Genomic DNA, 27,617 nt, shown 5'->3' on the forward strand with positions numbered 1-27,617 from the left:
GGAAAAGAACTTCAGATTGCCTCACTTGGTGTTGTGCTTCTGTAGAAAGATATGGACTTTCAGTGCAGCTGCGTGCAACCTAAAGTGCTACAACCATTACGCAATCCTTCCCTTTCCTATCCTAATTCTTGTAACATATTAAAAATAATTTTGTTATCATGATTTGTATTCATGGCCTATACATTTTGTGATTTGCTGATATGTTCTGTACTACTGTGCGTGTGCACTTTTGCCATTTGTGAATATGTTTTGTACTCATTGTATATATTTTGTCTTTGCCTGATATGTTCTGTACTCAGTGCATGTGCACTATATTTACTTCATGTTCTACACCTATATATATCTGTATATATTCTGTAATTGTAAAGTTAATTAGTTAAGAAAAAATTTGTTGCTCATGGCAAGTCCAAATGACTCACCATCGCTGCCAAATTTTTGCCCCCCCAGTGGAGGGTTATGAAACGCGTACGTTTCATATGTATTCATTACCAGCGATGGCGAGGCATGACAGAATCTCTGACCAGAGAGTTATTTATCGTGGCTAGTCTGCGCTTGACCGCGCGAGACGATAGTGCTAGTAGCGTGTAGTGAGTCGGCAGGAACGGTAGGACGTAGCGAGTCGGCATACGTCCGCGGTGTGCTCTGCCCACGAGTCTGGTCAGGAATGTGGTGGACGATATGTACATTATTGTAGAAGGTAATGAAGCATCATTGCGCTCAGCTAATAACGTATGTTAATTGTAATTAATTTGTTCAAAAATGATGCCCCAATAATAACTTTTTATAAAGTAACTCATTTAAAGAAAAAGATTCATTTCAAGCTAAATAATATTTCCTATGCATTCCCTCCAACAATCAAAATTAAATATAAGCCAGCATTGCATGAAGCTATGCCGAAAAATAGGAGCATATATAGATGCAGTTTTACTGAGGTAAGAATTTTGGTTTAATTATTTCACAGGGCCGTAGGTCAGCGCTGCTGTCCTTATAAAATTTGTCAGGTTTAACTATTGTTGTTGAGTTGTTACATTCAGTTCATGGTTCATTATTTAATTAATGTTATTGTGGGTTTGTGATCAATCTTCATCCCTTAACGATATTTTGTGGGGAGTTTACATTTGCGCAATTTTTATTCTTTAATTTTGCAAGGAGGTTACGCTTGGCTCACGTTTTCATTATCATTGTCTTCAAACTTTATTGCGGGGAGGTTACAGTAGGCTGAAGAGCGGCATATTAAGCTGCTGCCAGTCCCCCCTTTCCCCTCTGGAGGGAATCAAAATTCAATAAAGGAAAACAAATAGTCGAATTACAAAATGGTTCAAATGGCTCTGAGCACCATGGGACTTAACTTCTGAGGTCATTAGTCCCCTAGAACTTAGAACTACTTAAACCTAACTAACCTAAGGACATCACACACATCCATGCCCGAAGCAGGATTCGAACCTGCGACCGTAGCGGTCGCGCGGTTCCAGACTGTAGCGCCTAGAGCCGCTCGGCCACTCCGGCCGGCGTCGAATTACAAAAAAATGGTTCAAATGGCTCTGAGCACTATGGGACTTAACATCTATGGTCATCAGTCTCCTAGAACTTTGAGCTACTTAAACCTAACTAACATAAGGACATCACACAACACCCAGTCATCACGAGGCAGAGAAAATCCCTGACCCCGCCGGGAATCGAACCCGGGAACCCGGGCGCGGGAAGCGAGAACGCTACCGCACGACCACGATCTGCGGACCGTCGAATTACAGATTGACTTTGTGTCACAGGAGATAATTCACGCTTTTTTATGAGAAATATGTAAATTTACTTACGAAACGTGAGCCGCCATTTGCAAATGAGCTTAGGCTTTAAACGCAGTACGAATGTACACGTTGTTCACATGACAAAATTATAACTTGACCGCTGTTTCCACATCTCATGTTTCTATCGATCCGCCCCGTTCTCAAGCCATAATCTAAAATAATTTCATGCCTGATGTCTTCTCCAAATGGAGTTTAATTTTTCATCAGCGTAATGGCTCGTGCCACAAAATCACTTTCTCGCTTTTATGGTGTAACAATCACGAACGCGAATTACGTTTGAAGTCTTAGCTAATTGCCTCTACGTGTAGTTGCACAGTCGAGTACATTTCATGTTTAATTTGTGCAGACTGGACATGAAGCTACTTTGTAAAATACAGGAAATGCGTGATCTTCACTTCGACAGTCTGTCTTGTGCCAAATACCTCCCCAGGTTCGTCGTAATGACTGATAGTATTCATTGCTTGAACAACTACGACTGTATTGAGTGCCATAGAAATACTATCATACTTATACGCTGAGTGATAATAACGTTCTGGCTGGTCAAAGTGTACCTGCGTATGTGCACTTGTGCTACCGATACAGTTTGCAGCAGAGAGGAACTAGTTTTCCGCTTCTATTGTCAGAAAGACTGTACACCTCTTATCTGCCTAATTTCACTGATTTCCTCGTTGTGCACACAGGGAGCTATAAGTATCACGAAACTGGTATATTTCAGACTTTGGGATTAAGTATGGCGAAGAGATAAAGAAAGAAAAAAAGTAAGATCAGTTTTTTTGCGATTCAGGACCTTGTAACACTACTAACGCAAGCATACTGAGCACTTACGTAACACGACCGTGTTGAGTAAACAAAGTTCTTTCCATCTTCTGCATGACGTATTTCATTCTCATTAATCATGGCTAATATACGCTCGAAATACGAACTAAACAGACTAACCCTAAAGAAAGATTTGTGTCGATTTGCTTCACATGGAAATTACTATTTCTCAGTATATTATAGTGGTATACAGTATACTATGGTCTTCCGCACTAAGCCTTTTTCACGTGTTCATGATGTTTAGCTTATGAAAGAGCGCTAAAACTGCGCTGACAGGCAGAACTGACAAGAGGCGGTTTTTTTTCTTTCATACACGCGATTTGTATTGCATTTTATCATCTCTAGGATTATTTAACTATTATCTCGAGCAAGTTTTCTGCTTTAATACACTCTCCGATTCCCGCCACGGCGTTCTACCGGCAAGCGTTAGAATCAGCACACAGTCCTACCAATATTTCGGCTTAGTCAGTTACGAATATAGTAAATGACAGTAGAGCCATCACACTCCATCACGTTTACGTCAGAGATACCGTATTTAAGGTGCTTTCTTCCTCCACCTCTCACTTACGTAGCTGCAAATGCATCCTACCAGGTCCGGTATCCCGGATATTCTCGTATTCTTTGGACATTCTAGTTTTCCTCGAAATAAAATAAGAAAAACAATGTGACATCCGGGGCGTTATTATGTTTCTCAATATAAGAACACACATGTACGTCATTACTTCTTTGGGACTCGACGAAACTGTTGCTCCGCGTATCCAGTGACAAAATAATATATATCATCCGCAAGGGAAGTTAATTTTATTTCACACCCTGTACAGAGAAAATGTAACATACCCAGGGAGCTTCCAGTTCCCTATTGATATTAATTTATTTTCGGTAAGTGTTATACTTATTTTTAATCACTTCCATTTATGCAATCACGGACCACTAAATCATATAATAAAGTTTTTCACTGAACGAAATTGGGAAAGAATATTTCAGAATTGTGGCTTTCCTTCCATTGCCTCCAGGGTAGTAAACAAATTTTTGAACCGACGCTTTCAGTCATCAACATAATCACGGCGTCCGTCTGGTAATACCTAATATCATGTTTACCAGAATACAAACCATAAAGGTTGAGGACATGAATCCCACACATGTAACTCATAGGCACGTAAATTTTGTTGGCCAATAGCAATCATGCCACTTCAAATTGGGCTGCTTTGGCTTCAGGAAGGGCGTCCATTAGTTACACGGTTTCCAACTAACTTCATCCAGTATCTCCAATAGAAGCATTAGTTTCAGTTTCGAGCCTAGTGATTTCATCTATTTAACATAAATTTATTTATAATTCCTACCGTAATGCGATGATAGGAGATGTTGTGCAAGAAGGAACGTACCAAGCCGGCCGAAGTGGCCGTGCGGTTAAAGGCGCTGCAGTCTGGAACCGCAAGACCGCTACGGTCGCAGGTTCGAATCCTGCCTCGGGCATGGTTGTTTGTGATGTCCTTAGGTTAGTTAGGTTTAACTAGTTCTAAGTTCTAGGGGACTAATGACCTCAGCAGTTGAGTCCCATAGTGCTCAGAGCCATTTGAACCATTTTTGAACGTACCAAGGATTATTTCCAGTCTGAAGTGTTGGTCCTAATGACGTTAATTATCCACAGAACACGCACTTCGGTGTCATAAACCTCATCCTTGCCATAACCTGGAAAGAGACATGTAGGCATGTGACATATTTTTGGCAGGCATTATCCACCTGTTCATTAATAACACGTCGTCCGTTTCTTTGGGTTTTACACACGTTTTCAGATTTCAAAAACTATTTGTGTAATGTTTTCATCATTTTGTAGTGAAGCACAGATTTTTGATACACGCGAGTAAACTGCCTTTGCAGACGTGGATGAAGTCCAAGTTTGGTAGTGTCTGTGTCGCCCGGCCACCAAGAGCTGTTGCAGGACGATTGATTCACGGATCCAGTTATATGGCTCCTTCCGTGTATAGCGATTTTACGACTATGACGAGTGGGGCCTGAAGATGGCATCAATGTAATGCCGAACCTGGTAGCACTTAGAAGTTCATAAAATAAAATAAATTTGCACAATACCTACCGCTATTGCTAAATTATTGCAGCAATAAAGTAAAAAAAATAATAATAATATTCTCATGGATGTTTTGACTCTCCCACCTTCAACAAGCCGCTAATTTCTAAATCGATAATTTACAAATTAGAATCACTTTCTGTTTTTGTGGCGAAATGTTTGGCTTCGGAAAGGTGGCAGTCAAATGTAAGCTACGGTCATATTATTTAACCTAATGAAATCCAAGTGGCGGTCATTGGCGTAGGAAATGGGAGGATAAGAGCATTGTTACGCAACTGCTGCGTTCGCCGAATTGTAGCTCTGTTGTCAGCCCTATTATCCTTTTCTGCTGTGTTGACACGTAGGGCCACTGTTATTCTGCGTCGCAGGGACAGGGCCTCGGACACTTGTTTGCTTCTCGTAGACCTCCGCGGGAAGACCGGCCCGGTCACTCGCTTCGGGGAATTGTTTTTTCCTGCGCACGCTGCAGAAATCCTGCAAGAGAGGCTGACGACGCAGGACGTTGTTTGCGCCGCGACGCGGGTTGAATAACATTTACGTAAGGCGGGCTGCGGCGGCGGCGGCCGGGTCGCTGTGTCAAGGTCGGCGCGTCGCTGACCGCCCGCCGCGCCAAGGACGCCGCGCGACCCACATGCGGCCGGCCGGCGTTCCCGCGAGCGCCGAGGAGCCAAGGGCGGGCGGCCAACGCTCGCCGGCCGCTGCATCTGCAGCGCGTGCGCGCCGGGGAGCGGCTGCGAGGCAACGACTTCCCAGGAGCGGCCGTTCACTGTTCCCGTCACGACGAATGCCGGACATTTGCCACACCTGCCCCTTCGCCAGGTAGCTTGAGTAGCGCTCCCGCAGGTAAAGCCGTCGGCACACGGACCGTGCATCCGAACGTTGAGCGTGCCGAGTTTCTGACGTCATAGCGTGGAGTAGCAGTCTTTCCGAACGTGCAGAGCAATATCTGGCATGTCAGGTATTCGGAGCATGCGTCTGAGCGTTGCCCAATGAGATGGCACAACGCCACCTACGTCACACGCACGCCGTCTCCCTACAGTACAGAGCAGGCCCCCACAACCTCACGAGTGGTCGACTGTGAAGAGCGGACAAATTGAATAGCTGGGCGGCGGCCATTAGAGTGGTAAACTGACTCGCGGAGTTCGAATGTTTATACATCGCTTTTGGTTATAAAATGCCTTCCCTTGAGTTAGGTCACAAACATAATGCCTCATTTAAATACGTTACTACAACAGACTTTTTAATTTATGAACAAACAGCAAATAGTCACTGTTTACGAATTTATCTTACATACTACATGGAATCTGCCGTAGCTAAAAGTTATGTACTGGACCCCTAGCATTTTTCGTAGTTCATTTACGATAAATGTACGCAAAATACATCAAAATACTCGAAGATTTGCCCACTATATTAACAGATATTTTCTGACTCTACCTTGCTTTAGATTTTATGACGAGAAGTGCGTTATATATGGTATAGTGCTTTGGCAACTCACGACCAAATTATCAAGTTTCAACCTAACCTAGACCATGAAAACACTACCGATCAGCCAACTTTCTTCAAAATGATCAGAACATATAAAATGGTTTTCTGTCGGTCGGAAATGTTGCCTCCTGGCAGCGTGTAACCATTTTTGTAACAGCTGTGGTTTTGAGAAAGGAAACCTGCAAATAGATGCACAGACATTATGCTAATACCGTGTTACAAAAACATTTATTAAGCAAGTGCACTGACATACAAAACAACTTAAAATATTCACTTACCTGTGAAATGTAATATTCGTTCCTTTCTCGAATTTATTTGTACAATTAATCGCTGCACGACTCTTCACATTGTACTTCTTTTGATTGGAACGTACAGACAGTAGAATTACGAGTAACAAATACTGTATGTACGTCCCAACAAATATACAACGTTGAATCAGGGTCTTCATAAACAACAGTACTACACAACACATCAGACTACAACCACTATAATGGCGTCCAGCCGAAGGTTCAAATTATCCCGCGACTGCAGCGCCATCAGTGAGTCTAGTTATTTTTTACAAGGTCTTTGGTACAGAGTTGTGAGGCGCCTTATTGGCATTCATTTTTTTTTCTTTATTGATTTTCAATTCCCCCATAGGGGGCGGGCCGACATCAGCTTAGTACGTTGCTCTACAGCCTACAGACTGTTTTAAAAACGGAAGAAGAAACAAGAAAAACAGGCGATTTAACGGTGACTTAAAGTGTAAAATGGCGGAAAAATGCGGAAAGTTAAAACAGAAAGCAAAAGGGGTTGGCAATGTTAATAAAATACACAGGAATCAGACAAGTAACATAGGAGACACACAATTAAAAAACATGGCGACAGTCTGGTTTCTGTTCGCAAGAGATAAAAAAAATCACACCCAGCGACAGTATGATGGCCATTCGCAACACTTCCCAAAAGACACAACACGGAACACTCACAGTAAAATACTGAACGAAAATGGCGGCACAAAGATGACACTCCCGAGCCAAAGGCAGATTGGGGGGGGGGGGGACCTGGAGGAGGGGGAAAAACAAGGAGGGAGGAGAGCAAAAAACGAAAACGGTGGGGGGGGGGGAACCAAGGAGGGAGAGGGGCAGGGCGGACGCGAGAGGGAATGAGAAGAGGCAGAGGAGGGAAGTGCAAAAGGACTCGGGGGAGAGAAGAGGGCAGAGAGAGGGGAGGTGGGGAAAAAAGAGGATGGAAGGGGGGAGGAGAGGGAGCCCGGGAAAAGGACAGAGGAAAGGAGGGGGAGTGAGGATCACAGTTGGTTGGCATTCATTTCAAGCGTATATGTATATACGCCGTTTCTGAGCACCAGCAAATTGAGAATCACTAAAAAAAACCGTTGTTAACTGTGTGATTCGTTCCAATAAAATAATGAGAAGCATCATATTCGTGGCAAAAGAATTATTGTAACTTGCGTATTATGAGAGTAGGCTATTTCAAGGCAGCGACACACTGAAGATCTACCCGAAAGGCATTGTTCTTGGTGCAATTTGTTATAACCCCTAAACTTCAATTAGTAACATATCTACGATTAAGGTTTTCTGCACGACCTAAGATACTATGATTAGACTTCTAGAGTATGTTATTTCTATAGCATGCCGGCACGGTAGCTCAGCGTGTTCGTTCAGAGAGCCGGTTGGCCTCTGTAATAAAAAACTGAGTGGAAGGCTCAACCACCGAACTTGAACTGGATGTCTTGCGACGTCCGCAACGACCAAACACAACGATCAATAACGAACAAAATGAAAAAGGAAAAAAAAAAGCGTGGTCGGTCAGAGGGTTAGCTGCCCTCTGTAATAAAAAAAAAAAAACCTGAGTTAATCGATCAACAACGTACTTAAACGGATGTGTTACGACGTCCGCCCCGAGCAGATGCAACGAACAAAAGCGAAAAAAATGAGAAAAAAAATAGCGTAGTGACTAGCGTCACTGCCCGTGTAGATAATTTTGATGGGGCGGTGGTTCGTGTCTTGCCACTTCCAAATTTTTTTCCTAACATTCGCGTTTTTATTAGGTTCTGATACTTTATTATTAGTTTAATATAAGTATATACTATAATATTTGATTTTATGTAAATATAAGTTCACCTTTTTTTGAGGGGTGACTTTGTTCAATTGGCTTAATCTACAGGACAGCTTGCGCTACTTGTATAAAGATATTTTGTTCCTTTTTCTTTTACGCTTCGTAATTCACGTGTTGCAAAGATTCTGCTACTGTGTAGCAACACTGATCAAGTAAGACTGACCTTGGGGTTTTACTAAAATGTGGGAATGATGAAATAATGTTTATCTTATGCGCAGAAGTATCCCAAATTTGTACCACACTATTTGTAATGGAACTTTTATAAACCTGTGTCCTTATTGATTGGACATGGTACTTTCCTTTTCGTGGACGATGGAGAAAATGTGCGTTTTAACAGTGCTAATGTGGAAATTTTACGCGCGCCCGTTGAGTAAACAGTGTGATTTACGAACTAGAAACATCCATCAACTGCCGCTGGAGTGCGTCGCGATCGCGTACACCACGTTGGGGCCCACGTACCGTATGCACGAGTCGCATCGTTCCTGAGCGTTCAGAAGCACGTTGAACTTGGCACGCTAAACGTTAACGTTCGACAGCACGGTCCGTGTGCCGACGGCTTAAGGGACGCCCTTCCTAGTACTATTTCTGTCCGCTTTCAAACCGCCGTCTCCACATCTTACTCGATACAACAAGTATGCAAGGGACCTTCTTCTTCGACATCTTGGCGAAATACAGAGCTTCTTTTCCGAAATCGAAATATTTATAACTTTTGGGAGACGAAAGCAATTCCGACGATTATGTCAGTATTTAATTAGTTTTTTCCAAGTATAAATATAGATCCCTCTGTCTGTACGGTAACTTTCTTTCACGCTTACTGATTGCGATGGAAACAGTCCATCGCCATGGGAGCAACAAGAAAGGAACGATGTAAAGAGAATGCGAATGTACGCTAATCATTTCTGTTTGATCACTACATTTGTGCCTACTTTAATTACTACAACTGCATGCCCAAAAGACAACAAGGAAAGAAGAAATGTGTATGTGATTGTTCGAAAAGAAGAACGACATACTCCATATTAATTTACTCTCTAAAATCCGATATCCCTTGCGGCGAAACATTAGTTAATAAAGTGTAGCGGGACAATGTTCAAAACATGACTGAAAGTACGTTCATAAACAGAGATAAGAACATCTATGATTGACATGTCATCTAAATTCGACGAACTGTTTTAAAATGTTAGAAATAAGGAAATGAAGTAATACAGAATGTTATGCTTGTAACGTACGTTGTTGTTCTACATTTTATAGCTCTGGTATTTACAGGGTCACAGAGAAAGCATCCTAGGTTTGGGAGGGAAAAGCCGTAATTGTAATGATCTCCACAACAACAGAAACAAGAAGCACAACTAAGGAAAAATAATGTAATGTGTGTTCTAGCTGACAAACCACACTGAAGCAGGTAGGTCCTGTGACTTAGTATGGGCAGAGTTTATATTAGACAACCGGAATAAATTAATAACTGGCTCCTTTTACCGACCCCCGGTCTCAGATGAAACAGTTGCTGAACATTTCAAAGAAAACCCGAGTCTCATCGCAAATACGTACCCTACTCATACAATTACAGTTGGCAGCGACTTGAATCTATCTTCCGTATGTTGACAAAAATACATTTTCAGGCCCTATTGTAGGTAGAAAACAAATTTCTTAATTGTTCTAAACGCTTTTTTTAAATTATTTTGAACAATTAGTTCACGAGGCCATTCAAATTGTAAATGATTACGAAAACACACTTGACCTCTTAGCCACAAATAATCCTGCGCATCACGACGGATAAACGTATTAGTGAATACACAGTCGTTGTTGTTGTTGTGGTCTTCAGTCCTGAGACTGGTCTGATGCAGCTCTCCACGCTACTCTATACTGTGCAAGCTTCTTCATCTCCCAGTACCTACTGCAACCTACATCCTTCTGAATCTGCTTAGTGTATTCATCTCTTGGTCTCCCTCTACGATTTTTACCCTCCACGCTGCCCTCCAATACTAAATTTGTGATCCCTTGATGCCTCAGAACATGTCCTACCAACCGATCCGTTCTTCTAGTCAAGTTGTGCCACAAACTTCTATTCTCCCCAATCCCATTCAGTACCTCCTCATTATGTGATCTACCCATCTAATCTTCAGCATTCTTCTGTAGCACCACATTTCGAAAGCTTCTATTCTCTTCTTTTCAAAACTATTTATCGTCCATGTTTCACTTCCATACATGGCTACACTCCATACATATACTTTCAGAAACGACTTCCTGACACTTAAATCTATACCCGATGTTAACAAATTTTTCTTCTTCAGAAACGTTTTCCTTGCCATTGCCAGTCTACATTTTATATCCTCACTGCTTCGACCATCATCAGTTCTTTTGCTCCCCAAATAGCAAAACTCCTTTACTGCTTTATGTGTCTCATTTCCTAATCTAATTCCCTCAGCGTCACCCGACTTAATTCGACTACATTCCATTACTCTCGTTTTGTTTTTGTTGATGTTCATCTTATATCCACCTTTTAAGACAATGTCCATTCCGTTCAACTGCTCTTCCAAGTCCTTTGCTGTCTCTGACAGAATTACAATGTCATCGGCGAACCTCAAAGTTTTTATTTCTTCTCCATGGATTTTAATACCTACTGCGAATTTTTCTTTTGTTTCCTTTACTGCTTGCTCAATATACAGATTGAATAACATCGGGGAGAGGCTACAACCCTGTCTCACTCCCTTCCCAACCAGTGATTCCCTTTCATGTCCCTCGACTCTTATAACTGCCATCTGGTTTCAGTACAAATTGTAAATAGCCTTTCGCTCCCTGTATTTTACTCCTGCCACCTTCAGAATTTGAAAGAGAGTATTCCAGTCAAAATTGTCAAAAGCTTTCTCTAAGTCTACAAATGCTAGAAACGTAGGTTTGCCTTTTCTTAATCTAGCTTCTAAAATAAGTCGTAGGGTTAGTATTGCCTCACGTGTCCCCATATTTCTACGGAATCCAAACTGATCTTCCCCAAGGTCGGCTTCTACCAGTTTTTCCATGCGTCTGTAAAGAATTCGCTTTAGTATTTTGCAGCCGTGACTTATTAAACTGATAGTTCGGTAATTTTCACATCTGTCAACGCCTGCTTTCTTTGGGATTGGAATTACTATATTATTCTTGAAGTCTGAGGGTATTTCGCCTGTCTCATACATTTTGCGCACCAGATGGTAAAGTTTTGTCAGGACTGGCTCTCCCAAGGCTGTCAGTAGTTCTAATGGAATGTTATCTACTTCCGGGGCCTTGTTTCGATTCAGGTCTTTCACTGCTCTGTCAAACTCTTCACGCAGTATCATATCTCCCATTTCATCTTCATCTACATCCTCTTCCATTTCCATAATATTGTCCTCAAGTACATCGCCCTTGTATAGACCCTCTATATACTCTTTCCACCTTTCTGCTTTCCCTTCTTTCCTTAGAATTGGGTTTCCATCTGAGCTCTTGATATTCATACAAGTGGTTCTCTTTTCTCCAAAGGTCTCTTTAATTTTCCTGTAGGCAGTATCTGTCTTACCTCTAGTGAGATAAGCCTCTATATCCTTACATTTGTCCTCTAGCCATTCCTGCTTAGACATTTTGCACTTCCTGTCGATCGCATTTTTGAGACGTTTGTATTCCTTTTTGCCTGCTTCATTTACTGCATTTTTATATTTTCTCTTTTCGTCAATTAAATTCAATATTTCTTCTTTTACCCAAGGATTTCTACTAGCCCTCGTCTTTTTACCGACTTTATCCTCTGCTGCCTTCACTACTTCATCCCTCAAAGCTACCCATTCTTCTTCTACTGTATTTCTTTCCCCCATTCTTGTCAATTGTTCCCTTATGCTCTCCCTGAAACTCTGTACAACCTCTGGTTTAGTCAGTTTATCCAGGTCCCGTCTCCTTAAATTCCCACCTTTTTGCAGTTTCTTCAGTTTTAATCTATAGGTCATAACCAATAGATTGTGGTCAGAGTCCACATCTGCCCCTGGAAATGTCTTACAATTTAAAACCTGGTTCCTAAATCTCTGTCCTACCATTATATAATCTATCTGATACCACAGTCGTAGCGAGGCTCAATTCCCTAACAAAGAAATTCAACAAAACTAAACGCGAAATATATCTATTTACTAAAAGCAACTAAAAATTCGGTTGACGTCTTTCTAAGAGACAGTCTCCAATCCCTCCAAACTATGTAAGTGAAGACCATATGTGGCTTAAGTTCAAAGAATTAGTATCAACAGCACTCGAGAGATTCATACCAAATAAATTAATAACAGTCGGAACTGATTCCCCATGGTACACAAAACACGACAGAAGGCTGCTGCAGGAGCACCGAAATAGGCACGTGTAATTTAGACGAGCGCAAAATCTCCAAGATTGGCGAAGTTTCACTACTGAGGCTCGAAATTTGATGCGGATTTCAATACGAGATGCATTTAATAGTTTCCACAACGAATCTCTCTCTAGAAGTGTGGCGGAAAAGGTCTCGTTCTTATTCCTTTGGTCACTCGTTCCTCCATCCAGCTACACCGTTCTCGGTTCAGATCTACTTCCTTTCGTCGACTGCGTTCGCCTCTTCTTATTAAGTCTCAATCCGCTCTCGAAATCTCGACTTCTAGTTGTCTGCGTACGCCATTCTGCTCCCGTGCCCTGTAATTTATAACTTTGCTGTAATTACACACGATGTTTCAGTTGCCCCTACCGTTGTCGTTTTATGCAACCCGGAATGTGATATCTGGCCTTCAAAAACCACGCTCGAGTTTTTCGTATTCTCTCGCTTCCTACTCGTAAACTATGAGTCCCACATAAGTGAAGTTGCAGCATTAGAAAATTGCAGCGAAATGCAGGAAGATTTTCAGTGGACAGGCACTCGGTGCAGGGAGTGGCAACTGACACTTAACATAGACAAATGTAATGTATTGCGAATACATAGAAAGAAGGATCCTTTATTGTATAATTATATGATAGCGGAACAAATACTGGTAGCAGTTACTTTTGTAAAATATCGGGGAGTATGCGTACGGAATGATTTGAAATGGAATGATCATATAAAATTAATTGTTGGTAAGGCGGGTGCCAGGTTGAGATTCATTGGGAGAGTCCTTAGAAAGTGTAGTCCATCAACAAAGGTGATGTGACCGAGCGGTTCTAGGCGCTTCAGTCTGGAAACGTGCGACCGCTATGGTCGAAGGTTCGAATCCTGCCTCGGGCAGGGATGTGTGTGATGTCCTTAGGTTAGTTAGGTTTAAGTAGTTCTAAGTTTTAGGAGACTGATGACCTCAGATGTTAAGTCCCATAGTGCTCAGAGCCAGAGAGCCAACAAAGGAGGTGGCTTACAAATCACTCGTTCGACCTATACTTGAGTATTGTTTTTCAGTGTGGGATCCGTACCAGGTCGGGTTGAAGGAGGAGATAGAGAAGATCCAAAGAAGAGCGGCGCGTTTCGTCACAAGGTTATTTGGTAAGGGCGATAGCGTTACGGAGATGTTCAGCAAACTCAAGTGGCAGACTCTGCAAGAGAGGCGCTCTGCATCGCGGTGTAGCTTGCTGTCCAGGTTTCGAGAGGGTGCATTTCTGTATGAGGTGTCGAATATATTGCTTCCCCCTACTTATACCTCCTGAGGAGATCACGAATGTAAAATCAGAGAGATTCGACCGCGCACGGAGGGTTTCCGGCAGTCGTTCTTCCCACGAACCATACGCGACTGGAACAGGAAACGGAGGTAATGACAGTGGCACATAAAGTGCCCTCCGCCACACACCGTTGGGTGGCTTGCGGAGTATAAATGTAGTTGTAGATGTAGAAATGAACAGGAGCCTTTTTTATAGCAACTTAAATGTAGGTAATTGTACCGGAAAATAGAAGCTTTTGGAATGTAGCGCTACAGAAGAATACTGAAGATTCGATGGGTACATCACGTAACTAATGAGGAGGTAATGAACAGAATTGGGGAGAAGTTTGTGGCACAACCTGGCTAAAAGAAGGGATCGTTGTAAGAGGTCCATGATTAAGGAAGTTGTTGCTAGCGCACTTGAGCAGATGTAATTTCGATGGATTGCTCACTCGCTGCCTGCGATATGTAAGCTATAAGAGAACCTAAGACCAGAGAGCAGTGTTGGCTGCAGTAGGAACTGTGTGGCAGTAGGAGTAAGTAATAGCTAGCAGTCTGGTGTATCGTGTTGGCTGGGCCGGTCGTGTGGAGCGATGGCGGTGCCTGAGCGTTGTAGTATAAGGTAAAAGCAACCTCGCGCATATGTAGTATTGTTATAATAAGTACCATGTAAATGCCTTTAAAAAGAAATCTCTTAATAATAATCTTTCTTATAAAAATTAACTTTTGACAATCATTCATATCAATTTAAAGATTTTACTAATTTCTCCAATCCATGGTCATTCTGACTATTGTAAAGAAAAATCAGTTGTTTCTTTTTATACATGACGAATCTATCGGCCAGCATTGCACTGAGCTGTGCCAGAAAAATTTCTTATAGGAGCAGATATATACGCGTTATCCGGCGACCTTATTGAGGTAAGAAGTTTCAACTTATTCAGTATGATCTTTCAGCGCCATGACGCAGCTCTGCTGACGTCCAAAATTTACCAGTTTAAATTCACAGTCAATTATTGAAGGTTATAAGTGAGCCACAATTCTATTGAGAGATTAGTCACATTTTTATTATTGGTAGGTTCCGGAATTTAACTGTTGGGTAGTTACACTGAATGTGAATGATATAACTATATACTTATATTTTTTACAGTTGGGAAGTTATTATATTTTTTACTGTTGGGAGGTTAACATATTTTTTACTGTGAGGAGGTTACATCGTTTAGTAGAACACATTCTGAGGCATCAAGGAAGCGCCAATTTAGTACTGGAGGGAAGGGTGTGGGGTTAAAATCGGAGACCAAGAGATGAATACAGTAAGCAGATTCCGAGGGGCGTAGGTTGCAGTAGTTACTCGGAGACGAAAAGGCTTGCAAAGGATAGACTAGCATGGAGAGCTGCATCAGACCAGTCTTTGGACTGAAGACCACAACAACGACAATTGTATCGGAATACGTTTTCGCTAGAGGCCATAATTTTTGAATTATTTAACAAAAACGTATGAAAGTGACCTTCCGATGCTCCCTCAGTCCACAGTCAGCCCCCACAGGTCAGGATTTCTAGTATGTTATCCATAGCACTCCCTGCTACCAGTGTACAAAAATTTGCGACTGCACGAATTATTTCCCCCATCCCATCTTTTTTGGTCTTCATTAAGTGCCCTCATTACGCTCTCGGCTCAGACGAGCAGTAACAAGCCGTAAAACTGACGTTTGCGTAAATTTTACTTAATAATTTTGTGAATATTGACAGCATAAAATAATTGTATCGTCGCAGTCGTCAGGTCTTCTGACTATGAAACTACATGTGCTTGTAAGGGTCAAGTTTGGATCGAATTGCCAACGTAATTATTTTTGAACGTTTACAAAAGTCGTTTTTCTTTCATCACCCTCACTCGCACTTTTAAATTAATAACGTTAACGAAGTAGCCGACTGTACTGATGGGATAATAGCCCAATGAATACAGATCAAAGAAGGTCGAATATCGGGAATAGTTCGTGTACTGGGAGACTTGTGCACAGTGGTAGGAGGGAGTGCCATTAACGACGTACTAGAAATGCTGACCAGTGAGGGATGAGCGTGGGGGTGGAGGTGCGTTTGGAGTTCACTTTTGTACGTTTTTCTTGAGAACTCGAAAACCGTGGTCTCCTGCGAAAACATATCCCAGTACAAAACTTAACTGCATTAAATTTCCTACAAAAAAGATTCAGTTCATTGTTTTTGTGGGACTAATAGTTAGTGCGTAGCGAGCTAGAGAATATGAAAATCTCACGTGTGGGGGGTTGGGGTCGATTTGGGGGACAAGACAAAACAAGGAGGTCACCGGTCTCATCGGATTACTGAAGGAAGTCGGCCGTGCCCTTTCAAAGGAACCATGAAGGCATTTGCCTGAAGGGATTTAGGGGAATCACGGAAAACCTAAATCAGGATGTGCGGACGGGGGATTGAACTGTCGTCCTCCCCAGTGCGAGTCCAGCGCGCTAATAAGTGCGTCATCTCGCTCGGACTCGCGCGTGGTTTGCGAAGGCCGGATATAACATTGCGGGGCAGCTGAATCACCTTGCATATCAGAATTATGAAGAAATTCCGATTCGCTGGAACTCGATTTTTGATTTACTAGTGCGCATAGAGTACTTGAGCTCCGATCACAAACTGCTTTGTTTCTGGAAAGGGCGAGGACGAAGAAGGAGAAAGACTTACACGCTAAAATAATAGATAATATATTTATTTCCAAAGTTCCATATCTTGCGGATTTCTTTGCGGAAATCAATACGCTTAGCCTCGGCTTGCAGGGACATATGGTGAATATTTTGACGGCACAAGATAAAGTTGCCAGTTACCTTCGGAGGTTAAAGCTTTACCAACACAGGGCTGAAGTTCAAGACATTTCGGTGTTCCCAGAATTGACAGTAATGCTTGATGTCGACATTGAGCATTTTTCATTCGTAAATGAAATAAGTCAGCACTTACCAATAATAAATTCTGTCAGTAACTATTTTCCTGGAGTATCGACAAGTAAATGCCTGGGTTTTGAGATCGTTTTCAGTGAACGAAGGAATATTTTCAGATAGTGAAATTCAAGCCAAAGCACAATTTCTTTGACTACGTGAAGACAACACACTGACAATAAATTTCTCCAAAACGGAACTGACAACATTTTGGAGAAAGCTGGGTGACGAGTATCCATTATTATCAGAAAAAGCATTAACAATATTGATTCCATTCGCCTCAACTTATAGGTGTCAAAGCGAATTTGCGCCTGTGGTGGTAATGAAAACTAAAGTAAGGAACCAATTGAACTTCCAACACAATTTAGGATGTGCACAATCCGAGACAAAACCGAATATAAAAAAGATTATTAAAAATAAGCAGTATCAGCCATCTCATTGACTTTCATTATTTATTAATTTAATACAGTACTTACAAAAACAAGTGAGTTTTATTTGTTGAACGTTAGTAAAATGTTGTGTATTTTCCTGTAATTGTAGAAATTGGAACGTTCAAACCTTTTTTTCCAGTAATAAAGAATTAAGGATGGGTCCGCCTTTTTTGAAAGCATACAGTTGTTTTGTTTCACTACCAAAACATGTTTCACCACGACTGCGGTATCCTCAGTGGGGTTTTGTCTTTTATTTTTTCCTGCAATTTACACTGTGTGAGTCCTGTGGCTGCCAATAGGAACTGTCCACAGGTCTACATTAGTAAACCACGCATCCTTGCTGAATTTGTATTGTCCTGAGCTGTCTTTTTGTTGTTTTTGTGTATGTGGAATGACGTTTTCTCCTGCTCATTTAGTAATGACTGCGTCTTGTTATTTGCTCCACTATCAACTTCAATTAGACACTACACTCTGTTGGGGGTGTTGGTTTCTATATGACCACGTTCAGGGGTAACTGTCTCAAAAAAGCCGGCCGAAGTGGCCATGCGGTTAAAGGCGCTGCTGTCTGGAACCGCAAGACCGCTACGGTCGCAGGTTCGAATCCTGCCTCGGGCATGGATGTTTGTGATGTCCTTAGGTTAGTTAGGTTTAACTAGTTCTAAGTTCTAGGGGACTAATGACCTCAGCAGTTGAGTCCCATAGTGCTCAGAGCCATTTGAACCATTTTTGTCTCAAAAAAGTTGGGAATCGCTGCACTAAATGAAACGGCCCTCCACCTCAGTTATGCAGGGCGTGTCACGGTCGACATCATGGCAGACGGAGGACCACTTGGAAGACAGGGACTGTCAGACTGCACACTCGGAGCAAGTCGAATATTGATCTAAACCATGACAGAATCGTCACAGATAGAGGGAGGTCGACCATCGACTCCACAGGGTGATTAGGATGAGAGAATGGAACTCAACATTAGGGTTGTACCGACTTCTGCTTTTCTCCCAGAGGGGGATATAGTGCAGGACCGACACACTCAATCGAACGTGGAAGGCCACATCCGGAAACAGAAGTCACCAGGAAACACACGATGCCTCCTGCGGGCGCCTTCACCAGTTGGCGGCCGAACGGCCAATGAAACAGGAAACACGGTTGACACAGGGTCGCCCTCACCTATTGCTTTCCCTGACTTCGACACAGCTCTTGCCGGTCTCTCGGCGAAAAGATCACGAGAACAGTGCCCTTCGCCGATGCACTGCAGGAAACGACTGTCGACTCAAGTATGGACACCCAACTCGAAAGTGCGCTACCGTAGCCAAGGCTGACTTACGGACCTTGGGCGGACGACATTGAAGAAGATTCTGCGCCTGCTATGTTCGATCAGGAGAGGGGTGTCTTCTTGCACACCTCGCTCCTCCCGAGTATGAGCAGACTACTGCGAGGACACAGCTTGCAGATGACATGGCACGACATTTATGGCGCAGGAGATGACCTACAGACCTACGCTTACCGATGATCAACGTTAACATCATTCGGACAGGTACGAAGTCGTCGTTGCTCCAAGATATCCTCAATGCCACAGACATCGACACTGGCTTTATCCGAGAGGTCTTCGAGGGTTTACTGGGTACGTATGGTGATACAGCTCATGTGTCCCACGCCTCGCCAACTAATAATGGTGACGCAGTTCTTCTTAGGAAGGGACTCGAGGCAGACGAACGTACGGTATCTTCCCAACGCTGGAGAAATGGCTGTAACGGTGGTAGGCGTCCAGTTTATCAATGTGCACGCCCTTTCCGGAACGAATCGACGTCGCGAGCTATCGATCTTTCTCGCGGAAGGCGTAGTACCGCTCTTTCAGGGCAGGCATGACGACCTGGAGTTAGATGGCGATTTCAATGGGGCCCAGGTGCTTAAGGGTCAGCTGCGCGCCATTAACCATACCGCGAACTTGGGACACTCATCAGTGATCTCTCGTTGGTAGATATAAGGGAACATGTTCGTGGAAATCGGCCGGGATTCACTCATTTTACGAGTCACTCGTTTAGTCGCATTGATGGGATTTACATCTCCCATTCTCTCGCAGCAACAGTGAGTGGCACTGACGTATGGTCTGTAGACTTTTCTGATCACGAGGTCTGTATATGTGATGTCACCCTTCGCCCCCAACAGGTTTGGAGCAGCCAACATCCCTGTAAGTTAAACCTCACTTCTACAGATTGTCAACGCGCCATCTAGGACACGTGGAGCATGTACGACCGCCGTCACCCAACATCTCCTATATCGATCAGTTGGAGACGACCCACCATGTACCCAGTCATTCAGGAACGTAAACTACGACGAAGGGCGCTGATACAGGTCATTACTACTGTGGACGGCCATCGCCTCACCACGCTACGAGGTACTGGTACAACCCTCTTCAACCATTATGCACGACTTTCATCTGCTCATTGTTCCGACCCGATGACAAGGACAGGAGTCTCACCACTTGTTTATGGCACTGTTCCAGAGGACTTAAAAACTAAATTACTAGACGAAATTACGGAAGACCTCCTGTGGAGTTTTATAGAACTTTCTAGTGTTTTCTGGTCCCAAGTTTACGGACATCTGTCGGGAGCTTATGTTCCCCTCATTGACGCTCCCTGCAGCCTTCGCCGAAGGAATGGTTACACCAGTCCACAAAAGGACAGGTGGTGCTTGAGTATATGATTATAGCCTCTGAGATTCCTCAGCTGTGACATGTAGATATTCACTAGACCCTTAGCGACCTATATATGACTGACTCTGCCTCACATCATCTCATCCCATCAGGATTCCTCAAGGGGTATCAATAACAACCACATGGCATTGTGACGTCGTAGCTCTAGAAAGGTCACGCCGCATCCCGGGAGCACTGGCATTACTAAATTTTAGCCAAACTTTCGATCGAGTGGATCACATGTTCTTGACGTCCGTTCTCCATCTCACCTGCAGTGATTGATAGACGTCGTGGTGTGGATCGAGGGGCGACCTCCAAGGTGCTCGTTAATGGGCATCTCACGGAGTTCCTTCCGATTTCCAGATCGGTGCATTAAGGTTGCCCCTTGTCGACATTACTCTACGTGGTAGCACTGGAACGCTCCTGTGCTTCCTTCCACAACGCCTCACCGGACTAATGTTACGTGGCGTCACAATTCACTATACAGCATATGCAGACGACCTGGTTCTCGTGCTCAGCAACGATGACAATGTAACCAACGCAATAGAATGGATTCACACGTACGGTTACGTTGGGGCTTCCGGCAGTTGTCTCACTGACACCAAATCAGTCGCTATGAACATACGAGAAGCCCGGCGCGGTACTATCAAATGCCTCGGAATAGAGTTTCACGACGACATACGGCGCACTGCGACCCGTAATTACTGCCGCTTGTTACAACAAATTCGGCTCAAGATCGCCAACCTTCTGCTGCGGACACTCAACGTTCTTAAAAGGACACATTTCGTCCATTTCTGCCTAGCCCCACACATTACACAGGTAGGCTTTCTCCAATACCGTTACTAGTGGCTCGACGTATTTTAGTGGCATCTGGAGCTAACGTCAGTAACGGCATGCTCTTCGAAGTCTGTTAGCAATCGTTAACCCTTTCCCCAGACAGAGGATGTCTTGACCTAGTTCACGTCCACGACAGAGCGATGGCCCTGTTTGTTAGCTCGCACATCAAACTGTGGCGTCACCGTCCGGAAAGTTTGTCGGCATCGCTGCTGGAGTCCCTGGCTCCGCCCTCCCTTACGCCCCCAGTGACTACAAAAGGCATACACCCCCGCCTTAGCACAACTTCGGTCACTTTTACCACGAACACATTTATGGCTGTATTGCACTACCAACGACGAAACAGGCGACGGCGCTGGAGATATATTGAGTCCTACAACGGAGGCGTCCACCAAACCTGTTGGAGGCCAAGAACTCTCATGCCAGTTGGAAGGTGGTGTGGCGAACGATACACACAGTTACACTGGATGCAGACGTCCGATCAGCATGGTACATCACAGTCAACGGTAACCAGGCCACCCGATCGCACCTCTACAAGATACTTACGGCGGACTCGCCTGTACGTGCGGAATGCAGAGTACCTGTACGGACGACCACCGTTTCAGGTGGGGCGCAGCAGAAGACGTATAGTACGAGGGCAGTTCAATAAGTAATGCAACACATTTTGTTTCTGAAACAGGGGTTGTTTTATTCAGCATTGCCATACACCAGGTTATTCCCCAATCTTTTAGCTACACAACACTATTTTTCACGTAATCTCCATTCAATGCTACGGCTTTACGCCACCTTGAAATCAGGGCCTGTATGCCTACACGGTACCATTCCACTGGTCGATGTCGGAGCCAACATCGTACTGCATCAATAACTTCTTCATCATCCGCGTAGTGCCTCCCACGGATTGCGCCCTTCATTGGGCCAAACATATGGAAATCCGACGGTGCGAGATCGGGGCTGTAGGGTGCATGAGGAAGAACAGTCCACTGAAGTTTTGTGAGCTCCTCTCGGGTGCGAACACTTGTGTGAGGTCTTGCGTTGTCATGAAGAAGGAGAAGTTCGTTCAGATTTTTGTGCCTACGAACACGCTGAAGTCGTTTCTTCAATTTCTGAAGAGTAGCACAATACACTTCAGAGTTGATCGTTTGACCATGGGGAAGGACATCGAACAGAATAACCCCTTCAGCGTCCCAGAAGACTGTAACCATGACTTTACCGGCTGAGGGTATGGCTTTAAACTTTTTCTTGGTAGGGGAGTGGGTGTGGCGCCACTCCATTGATTGCCGTTTTGTTTCAGGTTCGAAGTGATGAACCCATGTTTCATCGCCTGTAACAATCTTTGACAAGAAATTGTCACCCTCAGCCACATGACGAGCAAGCAATTCCGCACAGATGGTTCTCCTTTGCTCTTTATGGTGTTCGGTTAGACAACGAGGGACCCAGCGGGAACAAACCTTTGAATATCCCAACTGGTGAACAATTGTGACAGCACTACCAACAGAGATGTCAAGTTGAGCACTGAGTTGTTTGATGGTGATCCGTCGATCATCTCGAACGAGTGTGTTCGCACGCTCCGCCATTGCAGGAGTCACAGCTGTGCACGGCCGGCCCGCACGCGGGAGATCAGACAGTCTTGCTTGACCTTGCGGCGATGATGACACACGCTTTGCCCAACGACTCACCGTGCTTTTGTCCACTGCCAGATCACCGTAGAGATTCTGCAAGCGCCTATGAATATCTGAGATGCCCTGGTTTTCCGCCAAAAGAAACTCGATCACTGCCCGTTGTTTGCAACGCACATCCGTTACAGACGCCATTTTAACAGCTCCGTACAGCGCTGCCACCTGCCGGAAGTCAATGAAACTATACGAGACGAAGCGGAAATGTTTGAAAATATTCCACAAGAAATTTCTGGTTTTTTCAACCAAAATTGGCCGAGAAAAAAAATGTGTTGCATTACTTATTGAACTGCCCTCGTACTTGTCGCGACAAATTTTGTGATACTTTCTACAAGCGACCCCGAAACATATCGTATCTCAGCTTCTACTTTTTCCAGATGAACTGTATTTACAGCGCAACAAAACCAACGCAGTCAAGTGGTTCCTGGATACGTGGTGAACTCTCTATTTCACTGATGACCTAACGATATATTGGACTTCAACTGGACTGCAACTATCTACAAGAACGTCATTATAAGATTGTATAGAATCCAAAGTAAAGGCAATATTTTTCTAATTACTTTGGGAGTGGCCTGAGCGATTCTCCATGCACTTGGATCATCAACAGGTAGGAGGAGAGATCCATTAACTGAGCTGACGAGAACACGACCTATTATCGGTGGAATAACTTACGATACGGTTGAAGACATACCTGGATGATGAGAGCAGGGGCGCTGCGTTCTGCATCTAGCTGCGAAGCGTGTTTTCCGTTACCCCATACACACTGAAGCGCCAAAGACACTGATATAGACATACGTATTCAAATACAGAGATATGTAAACAAGCGCAATGCGGAGCTGCGGTCGACAACACCTGTATAAGACAACAAGTATCTGGTGCAGTTGTTAGATCGGTTACTGCTGCTACAATGGCAGGTTATCAAATTTAAGTGAGTCTGAACGTGGTATTATAATCAGAGCACGAGCGATGGGACACAGCATCTCTGAGGTAACGATGAAGTGAGCATTTTCCAGTACTACCATTTCATGAGTATACCGTGAATGTCAGGAATACGGTAAAACATCAAATCTCCGATATCGCTGCTGCACGTAAAAGATCCTGCAAGAACGGGACCAACGACGACTGAAGAGAATCGTTCACGTGACAGAAGTGCAACCATTCCGCAAAATTCTGCAGATTTTAATGCAGGGGCCATCAAATAGTGTGAACGTGCGAACAATTCAACGAAACATCTTCGATATGGGCTTTCGGAGCCGGAGACCCACTCGTGTACCCTTGATCACTGCACTACACAAAGGTTTACGCCTCGCATGGGCCCGTCAACACCGACATTGGACTGTTGATGACGGAAACATGTTGCCTGGTCGAACGAATCTCGTCTCAAATTGAGTCTAGCGGATGGAAGTGTACGGGTATGGAGAAAACATCATGAATCCATGGACCCTGTATGTCAGCAGGTGACTGTTCAAGTTGGTGGAGACTATGTAATAGTGTGGGGCGTGTGGGGGCCCCTGATACGTCTAGATGCAACTGTGACAGGTGACATGTACGTAAGCATCCTGTCTGATCACCTGCATCCACTCACGTCCATTGTGCATTCCGACGGACTTGGGCAATTCCAGCAGGACAATATGACATCCCACACGCCCAGAATTGCTACGGAGTGGCTCCAGGAATACTCTTCTGAGTTTAACCACTTCCGCCGGTCACCAGACTCCCCAGACATGTACATTATTGAGTATATTTGGGATGACTTGTAACTTGCTGTTTAGAAGAGATCTCCATCCCCTCCTACTCTCACGGTTTTATAGACATCCCTGCAACATTCATGGTCAGTTCCCTTCAGCACTACTTTAGACATCCCACGTCGTGTTGCGGCATCTCCGCGTGATCGCGGGGGTCCTACACGATATTAGGTAGGTGACCCAGTTTCTTTGGCTCCTCAGTGTACATTGCCTCGGTGAAGGAAAGTCCCGAGATTCTTTGTGTTGTTTACTTAGCGCACGATGCGGTGTTAGTTACATGTATTCTCGGCGTGGTATAACAAAAAATAAAAAAAAATTTTATTTTCCCTCACCACTCCTAATCCCTTGATGGAGAGGGGGACACGGTGGCCAGGCCTCGGGTTACAATCCCTGCTCACGCTGCCTCATCGCCCTCGCCTCGACGTCCTCCTTCATGTACGTCCGAAAGAACAGGCACAACGCATGCATATAAAGTATCTGATAGTGAGTTTTCGAGTGTCAAAATTTGTACATAAATGTCCGTACCTTTTGGTTGAATTCACTTAGAAGCTCAAAATTTTTACACTGCCAAGGGACCACAGACCTTAACACGCGACATAAATTTGAACTTGATTCATCTAGTGGTTCCTGAGAAAAGGGTTTCATAACAGTCGGAAAGACAGACGGGCGACAACGCAAGCCGTATATTTAGGAAAATTACGGCAAATATATGGATGGCTGGATGCAGATTTAAATTCCACTCTTCCCAAACGCACCACCTTGCTAGGTCACTAGAAGCGTTATGTTTGTAACTGGTTAGTGATTACTTATATTTATCACAGAATCTGAATGCAAACCTGTTTCGATCAATTTTGCAGCATGATAAATCATGGAATAATAAATACTTTTGCTGAGACCATGTCGTTTTCTTTCCATTTCAAGCATCACTAAGGCAATGCCGCGGCAGTGTTACATCACGCCTACGGGAACCAGAATTTCGGTGTGCCCCAGCGGGCAGCTGAGATCATCAGAGTGCGAAGGAAGCGGGAGGCTGTGCTGCCACTGTTTGTTCAGCCTCACGAGTCGCGGATGCTGGTCAAGGCAGTCCAGCGCGGCCTGCGGTCTATTTCTGGCTTGGAGGCGCCGCCGCCACTGTGTTACACTGAACAAGCTCGTTTGTGGCATTGCCTCTCTCACGCTTGGGTCTGGGTTGCATTTAAACATCTACCATTACTTTTCTCCTCAGTCAGCCGACAGAAGAGAACAGTACTTATTGCACATGGTGATTTATGTGTTGAATAGCTGTAGGGACCTGAAGTGTTCTGATTCACTAACGTCAGTCTCAGTGCGATCTTACGCCGGCATATTAAAGGGCGCTGATCTTCTCATGTCACCAAAGGGACGAAGCCATTGGATTATCGGCTAATGGATTTTTCGTTCATCAACATTAAGGCTTTCTACATATCCCGATTAAACAGTTGCACGAAAGGGAATGAGGTAAGAGACTGAAATTTAGTCGATCTTTAGAAGAAAGAAAATGAGCGGTAGCATTAACGAAGGAACAATTTCAGCGTTTAACTATGATGATTTAGGGGCACATAAATCACGGTGGCTAGAGGGAGATTTTAAATGATTTCCTCCTGAATACTATTGCGTTGTTTTTTAACTAAAGTCCCAAATCACTAGGGATTTTATCGGAGCACACAGTCGCACTGGGAAGAATAGGGAAAGAATTCGACAAAATCCTGTCCTAATTAACGTTACCGGCTTTTGCTGTAAGGGATGGTTGTGTTCCGAAAGCGAATACTGTGCCTTAACCACTACGCCGCCTCGCTTACTAAGGTCACGATGTTTAGCGAGCCGCCGGTCGCTCCGGGTGTGCGATTCTAGGCGCTTCAGTCTGGAACAGCGCTGCTGCAGGTTCGAATCCTGCCTTGGGCATGGATGTGTGTGATGTTCTTAGGTTACTTAGGTTTAAATAGTTCTAAGTTCTAGGGGACTGATGACCTCAGATGTTAAGTCCCATAGTGCTTACAGCCATTTCAAACATTTTTTTCATTTAGCGAGTCACTTGCTGAGTTTTCAGTTCTTAACTGCTACGAGGATGGTTTCAAACACTCTTCACAGCTAAACAGCATAATGCTAGAATAGCTTCTGATCTTTAGAGAGACATTCTTTATGTTGTTCATCGGTGGTCGTTGCTTCGTAAGTCATCTCATGCGTCTGGAAGAGATGATATATAAAAAACGGCATTGACTAATGCTATTCACTAGACATAACCGGCTGATTGGTCAGCTTTTAAATACAGTAAAATGTTCCTCTCTTTCATCTTCCATGTCTGTACATACGTCTAAATCTCATGTGTTCAGTTAGTGAGACGCCTGTGTACAGAAAAGAAGACTTTGAAACGTCTATTTGCTGAAAACATCTGTCAGAGAAATGTACTGATAGCTTTCTGCATCAAGAACGAAATGGCATGGTCACAGTGGAGCATGTGGAGGAGTACAGTTTAACAAATAATGGAAATGCAACAGAAAAGTAAGAAGATGCATTATCTGATTGGGACCACCAATAAAAAGTGTTTCATTTGATGGAATTGTATATCCCTTTTAAAATGTCTCTGCCGCGCGGGATTAGCCGAGCGGTCTTGGCGCTACAGTCATGGACTGTGCGGCTGGTCCCGGCGGAGGTTCGAGTCCTCCCTCGGGCATGGGTGTGTGTGTTTGTCCTTAGGCTAATTTAGTTTAAGTAGTGTGTAAGCTTAGGGACTGATGACCTTAGCAGTTAAGTCCCATAAGATTTCACACACATTTGAACATTTTTTTTTTAAATGTCTCTCTAGTCTCCAACCACAGAAGAAGAGATAGTGAGAGGTGCAGCGACAAGCAGTAGCAGAGCATTACGTGGGTGGACCCTCGCTGAAATTGCTGGAGAGGCCTGTCAGTAAGTATTCATCCGTCCATTATTATTATTATTATTATTATTTGTGTGTATGCTGTTACACTTAGGGTTTTGTGATAATTACAGTGCTTGCAAAGCTACAACTGGAGCAAGATCTGGAGGTGTTCCATACGTCACAATAGCCACAACAGTCTGCAGCACAACATGACACAGAGGTGTTCCACAGAACACAGCAGCTGCAGCAGTAGTTGTGTTTAGCAGTCTGGAGGGATATTGTTTTTTATTTACAACAAGCTCCAGTACATTATTTGTAATACTACGTGTATGTATTTTGTGTGTGTGTGTGTGTGTGTGTGTGTGTGTGTGTGTGTGTTGGATGATGATGTGATGATGGTGATGAGAGGAGCGAGAGGGTGAAACATGGTGCCAGTACATAGCCTAGTCGTCGTGAAGAGCACCAAGGGAACCACCCAGCATAACGTCCCCATTCGACAGAAGGATTGCCATCAACAG

At 43.9% G+C, this 27,617-nt stretch overlaps 1 long non-coding RNA gene across 1 annotated transcript; it reads left to right on the forward strand.

Moving 5' to 3' along the window:
* The first annotated feature begins 526 nt into the window (after positions 1–526).
* LOC124547380 lies at positions 527–27,367 on the forward strand. Its single transcript, XR_006967692.1, has 3 exons — positions 527–697; positions 27,046–27,146; positions 27,231–27,367. It is a non-coding gene; the product is annotated as an uncharacterized LOC124547380 (long non-coding RNA).
* The last annotated feature ends 250 nt before the right edge of the window (positions 27,368–27,617 follow it).

This window comes from Schistocerca americana, chromosome 1 (genome assembly GCF_021461395.2).
Source record: "Schistocerca americana isolate TAMUIC-IGC-003095 chromosome 1, iqSchAmer2.1, whole genome shotgun sequence".
NCBI lineage: Eukaryota > Metazoa > Arthropoda > Insecta > Orthoptera > Acrididae > Schistocerca > Schistocerca americana.